The sequence below is a fragment of the Papaver somniferum genome, chromosome 1 (assembly GCF_003573695.1).
Source record: "Papaver somniferum cultivar HN1 chromosome 1, ASM357369v1, whole genome shotgun sequence".
NCBI classification, from domain to species: Eukaryota; Viridiplantae; Streptophyta; class Magnoliopsida; order Ranunculales; family Papaveraceae; genus Papaver; species Papaver somniferum.
The window spans coordinates 240,957,260-240,963,948 of record NC_039358.1 but is presented as its reverse complement, the minus strand read 5'-3'; positions in this window follow the sequence as shown (position 1 = coordinate 240,963,948).

The following is a 6,689-nucleotide window of genomic DNA, read 5'->3' as shown; positions in this document are numbered from 1 at the left end:
AATCAAGTATTATTTCAGTGGGAAACTATAGTTGGTTTGTAATCTGTTCTCTTGTTTGAGTTTTGAGGATGAGCTGATTGCTCAATTTTACATTTATAAATATTTTTTCTCTTCAATATATCCTTCCCTTTTCAAAAAAAAAAAAAAAAGACGTGGCATGTAGTCCTTGCCTGATACGAATTTTTGCTGCTCACCGAATTGCTAACTAGGTGCTTAGTGGTGCAAGCCTGTTTGCTCTATAGCTGTTGACTATCTTTTTATTTTTTTGGGTAACTAATTCCCAATTCTGCTTCTTGATGATCCGATTTTGAGTCCTTGCATATTTTTCCCCAAATGTTACTTTTAAAACGAAAAAGTAAACTCTAATTATTCAAGTAGCACTACATTTTCTTTTGATGATCAATAGATTAGAAGAAAATACAAAATGTCACGAATTTCTTTTTAATTGGCTCCACTTTCTAATGATTTTTCCAAATGTAAACTGTATTTCTTCATAATTTCTCATAAATCTTCCAATTTCACAACAAATTCACTATAGTTTGCGGAAAATTCCTTATAATCCTATTGGATGAACACCAAATCCGGTCGAATGTTCCGCCAGCCCCTACCGGCTACCGTTGCTTGGTCATCTAGTCTACAAGAGAATTCAAACTCGTGCAGTGAAGATGTCAGCGTAATGGTCAAGATCCCAGTGTTGGGAATTTTTTTGCCAAGAATCATCATCATTGAGTGGTCAACGCCCAAAAATGATTTCTACCGAAAACTATTTACTAAAAGTGTCTAGTTTTAAAACAATAGGTACACTGATCATGAACAAATCAGATGTCTAGTTTTAAACCCAAACTTTCAATGTATTTATACCTCGAAATTAATATTCCGTCTTCAATCACAAAACGTGAAGCCCACTCAAGCCCTCTTTTCCTATTACCATGCATATAAGAATCCGAGTCGATCGACGAGTCCACTAGCACGCATACGACTTTTTAGCTCTTAACTCTTAAAGCTCTTCCCAAGAGCTTCCCAGACTCAAAAACCCAGAAACCGTGGCCTAAAAAGGTGATTTCTGCAGGACTCTCTGTTCACTAGGAATCTAATGGATATCGGTTTTCGAACTTTTTCTAAGGCAGAAAACGAACCATTGGCAAAACGGTCTGCGAGTTATAACCCCAGAGGTGTCACCATCTTTCCACAAAAACCCCATCAAAACAAAAGTAACACAAAAATCCCATCAAAACAAAATTAACACAAAAACCCCAAATTTAAATGTTGGTTTCATCAAATTTTATTTTGGTTTCATCAATTTGATGAAACCAACATTTAAATTTGGGGTTTTTGTGTTAATTTTTAAAAATTTGGGGGTTTTGTATCAATTTTGTTTACGACGGAGTTTTAATGGATCCCAACATTTGGGGGTTTTTGTACCACAAGTTTGGTCACCTTGGGTTTTTATGACTAGTTTTGTTGGCAAAAACCGGTTAATCTATCACTATCCCCATTCAAACTATAAGAGTAACGGTATGTAATGTATTTTTCAGTTCTAGTTATAGAGTGAAGGTGCCCTTATCTTTGTCTAGTGTGTAAATAGATTGAGCCATGTAACTGTCTTTATACCTCTCAGCAAAATGGTTTAGCTGAGAGGAAATAAAGACATATCACTGAAGTAGGTCTTACTCTCCTTTTTCAGGCTCATTTACCAAAAAAAATTTGGTATGATGCTTTCCATACTGCCACTTTCCTGATAAATAGATTACCTACTAAACTGCTGAACTTTCACTCTCCTTTTGAAGTGTTCTTCCATAAACCTCCTGATTTTTCTTTTCTTAAAGTCTTTGGTTCATCATGCTATCCATCTTTAGGAGCTTATAGGAAGGACAAATTGTCACCTAAGTGTTTTTTATGTGTTTTTATTGGCTATAGTCCTCTTCACAGAGGCTATAGATGTTATGAAAAGTCCACGGGGAAAATTTATACATCAAGACATTTTGTTTTTGATGAAAATTGTTTTCCTTACTCCAGTATTGTTGTTCCTTGTTCCACTGAGTCATCTCCTTCATTGTCCTTACTTGATGCTTCTTCTCTCAGTAATACTACTTCAACACTCATTCATTGATCAACTCAGTTGATGTCTTCTACTTCAGGACAACAAATCAGTTCTCCAGCACCAAATATAGTCCCTTCCTCTACTTATGTTACCAAATCTCAATCTGGTATCCATAAACCCAAGCTTTTACCTGATTTCATGACTAACAATGTTGTAAAACATCCTGTTTCTACAGCTTTTAGTTCTCTACTTCAACCAATAGAGCCTAAAACTTTCAAGGAGACAATGAAAAATCCTAACTGGGTAGTTTCAATGCAAGAAGAATGTCAGGCCTTAAAGGATGCAGATACTTATGATTTGGTAAAGTTTCAAAAGGGTATGAATGTTCTGGGTTATAAGTGGGTTTACAAACTCAAGTTAAAACCTGATGGCAAAATTGAGAGGTTTAAGAGTAGGTTGGTTGCTAAGGGATACAATTAGTTAGATGGAGTTGACTATACTGATACTTTCAGTCCAGTAGTGAAAGCACCTACTATTAGAACTATTCTTACTATTGAAGCTTCAAAAGGATGGAAAATTCAACATTAGATGTGTCTAATGCATTTTTGCATGGACAGTTGAATGTATGTGTGTTTATGAAGCAGCCAGCAGGATTGTAGTTGAAGGCAAAGAAGATTATGTTTGTCATTTGAAAAAATCCTTATATGGCTTGAAACAAGCACCAAGGGCTTGGTTTCAAAGATTCGGTGGATTTCTTCTTCAATATGGATTTCAGGAGTCTAAGTGTGATCATTCTTTGTTCCTCTACAACTCTGACAAGGGTGTTATGTATCTCCTCTAGAATGTGGATGATATCATTTTAGCTGGCAGCTCAGGTACTTTGTTAAATTCAATTATTTCTGCATTAAGTACATCATTTAAAATGAAGGATTTAGGACCTCTTCATTATTTATTGGACATTGAGGTTCATAGAAATTATGATACTAAGTCTGTGTTGCTTACTCAAAAGAAGTATTATCTTGAGCTTTTTGTTAAGGCTGATATGGTAGATTATAAGCCTTGTAGTACTCATGTTGCCAAAGGTCCAAGGTGCTCTCTTTTTGATGGTGATCCACTACAAGATCCTTTATATTATAGAAACCTTGTTGGGGGATTGCTGTATCATACAATGACAAGACCTGACATTGCATTTGCAGTCTCTTATGTGTCACAATTTATGCATCTACCTACTACTACTCATTTGCAGTTACTTAAGAGGATTTTAAGGTTTCTTAAAGGCAGTTTAGGATCTGGAATTGTTCTTGGTTCTTCAGATATTTCTACAGTTACAGCATATTCAGATTCTGATTGGGCTAGTTGTGCTGATTCAAGAAGAAGTACCTCTGATTATGTTGTTTTCTTGGGCTCTTCACTTATTTCTTGGATTTCAAAGAAGCAACCCACAGTTTCAAGGTCTTCGGCTGAATCTAAATACAAATACTTGCTAATACTTCTTCTGAGATGTTGTGGTTATCTTATTTGCTCAAGGAATTAGGTATTTCTTCTACTAGACCTTTTACTCTTCTTTGTGATAATCTTAGTGCCAGTAGTCTTGCCTGCAATCCTATTTTTCATGCAAGAACAAAGCACATAGAAATAGATTACCATTTCATTAGAGACTTAGTTCAGTTTAAGTTCTTGATTATCAAGTTTGTTCCTTCTCTTCTTCAACTCGCTGATATATTCACGAAGGGTGTTGCTTCAGATTTATTTGTTACTCTGGTTTCCAAGCTTATGTATTTAACCCATTCTAAGCTTGAGGGGGAGTATAAGAGTAACTGTATGTAATGTATTTTTCAGTTCTAGTTATAGAGTGAAGGTGCCCTTATCTTTGTCTAGTGTGTAAATAGATTGAGTCCTGTAACTGTCTTTATAGCTGTTACAGCCTGTCTGTTTCAGGTGTTTTGAATTAATACCTTTGTACTACTCTTTCTGAGAGTTATCTGAAATTAGTCAATAAATTTCATTTTTTCTAGCTCTGTTTATCTTATACAAACTTTATGCGATAATTTTTTTTTCAACTATGTTATTTTTGTTTATATAATTCAAAATATTGAAATATATATTTACATGTAAAATGTAGAGCATTACTTTATCCATTTTCATTCTGAAATCGGATTAGCACCATCTGTCCACAATAAAAATTGAGAATACCACTGTATCTAGGAGCATCGCACCAGTGAAAAGTGGAGAAGCTACTATTCATATTTGTCACTCTTCGATTACAGTCAATTGACCTTGGATAAATCGAGACAGTCGCGCAAAATTTATAATTTTATCCCTCATTTAACTACCCATTCCGCGTCTGCTGAACCTAGTTTTGTGCAGTTATAATTTGCATTTCTATAGCCAAGATTCACCTTAGCTGCATGAACTACTGGATATGAAGGGTCATTATCGTTTTAATAACCTAGCTATATATCTTTGTTTCGCCTCTCTTCTCCATCTTCTTCGTCTTCACCATCAAAACTGCTAGAAAAAAACCAGAAGAAATCACTTAGTTCATCTAGTTATCCTATAAACCCTCTCTAGACCTGTAACCAAGGACTTAAGTAGATAGGAAGAAAACCATTATTTTTGAACCATTTTTTTCTTTCATCTCCGCGGTTAAGGTTGTAACTAAACTAACCGATCTTCTGTTATTTTGTTGGTTTAGTACAACTTGAGACTAGTTATTTCTAATTAAAAGAGTTCTCTCCCTGAAAGATCTGAAAATGAGCTGTAATGAAAAACAATAAGTTGTATTAAAAGAAAATTGATTCGTAATAGGTTGTTATTCAATCAGATAAAGAGGAAAAAAAGAGAAGGACTGATACTTATAGTCTCATAAAAGGACTCGACAATTACAATCTGTAAAGGAAAAGAGCTGTCAGAGGGAGTAATATCATAAGGACATTTGACACAAAAAAGTAATAAAGAGTGAGCTAGTTAGCTCTTACAATCCCCTCAATCTAAGCATTATGATAGTGCATCAGTTTTATTTGTAGCTTGGAAAACAGAGACTTACTAAGCACTATAGTCAATCTCCACATGTTTGGTAATAACCGCTAAATTATCACGAAAGATAGTGAAAGGAGTGAGTAAAAGAGTACCTTAAATTTTGTTAACAGATATGTAACCCACAAAATTCAGAAGAAGCAACTTCCAAAGCCTTGTACTTTGCTTCAATGAAAGATCGAAAAATTGTCGGCTGCTTCTTAGAGGACGAGTTAACCAAATTATCACCCAAAAATACACAATAAAATGTAGTTTACTTGCGAGAATTTGGACAACCAGCCCAATGTCTGTCAGATAATGCCTTAATTGTACTGCAAGGACTTGGGCCAATAACAATACCTGAACCCAAAAAACCTTTTAAGTATCCCAGAAAGCGTTTAACTAACTGCAGATGAACATCAATTGGTGATTGCATGAACTGTGAGACATAGTTTATAACACAACTGATGTTTGGACTTGTCAGAGTGAGATATTGAAGACTACCTACCGAACTTATGTAGCAACTAGCATATGGTAAAGCAGTCCCATCAAGAATAGATACTCTTGGTCCTTAAGCAACTTGAGTTCTGCATGGTTATAGTCATTCATATCATCTTTCTTAAGTAACTCCAGAGAGTACTTATTTTGAGAGAGAAGTTTAAGACTGCTTCAATGCCGAGAAAATAGTTCAATTGTCGTAATTCCTTCATGGCAAACTCAGAACTCAGTGCAACTATTAAGGATTGAAGTAAAACGTCAGTTGAGGCAACTAAGATAATATCATCTACATAATCCAAAAATATCATCTTCAAGATAGATTTTTTGTAATGACATTGAGTTGTCCACTTCTGACTTTGTAAAACCATAAATGACAACAAAAGTGTTAAATCTGTCAAACTATGCTCTGGGAGCCTGTTTCAATCCACATAAAGATATATTCAAGTGGAACACATAATAAGGATGTTCAGAAGAAGCAAAACCATGTGGCTTTTCCATATAGACATCTTCATCCAAATAGCCATGTAGAAATGCATTTGAGACATCAAATTGTCCTAAAAGAACTTGTTGAAAACATGGTTAAATCATAAAAATTCTTATTAAAAATGTTAAAATTCACATAAGTAAATCTTCATATACTTATGATACCAAGACTCAAACAACAACTTCAAAATAAATCAATGCTAACAAGGCCAAATTCTCTCCGTATCTTCATCTTCAAAACATCACCATTCAAACCCAATGTTCCATTACCGTGTATCCATCATTAAGATGCAATCAACAATCAATACTAAACCCATTAACAAATGCCCAACACAAGAAAATAAGTGACGAATGTAACAGAACCCGCAAAACAACTCATCATATCGGAAATAAATACATATCAAAAGGGTAAAATCAAGATTAATAAATATTCAAAAACTTAATTCATGATTAAATAGGGATTTTATACATACACAGAGGAGAGATACAAGATTTAAGAAGGAATCTACAAACTTCAGAATTGACTCAAACTCAGGCTTAACTTCAACCAAATTAAGTTAGTTATGCTATTTAATCCATCAAAATTAATGAAGTGAATGGTATAAAATCAGACTTACCTTTGTTTTAAATTCAAGACTAAGGGATTCTAAAA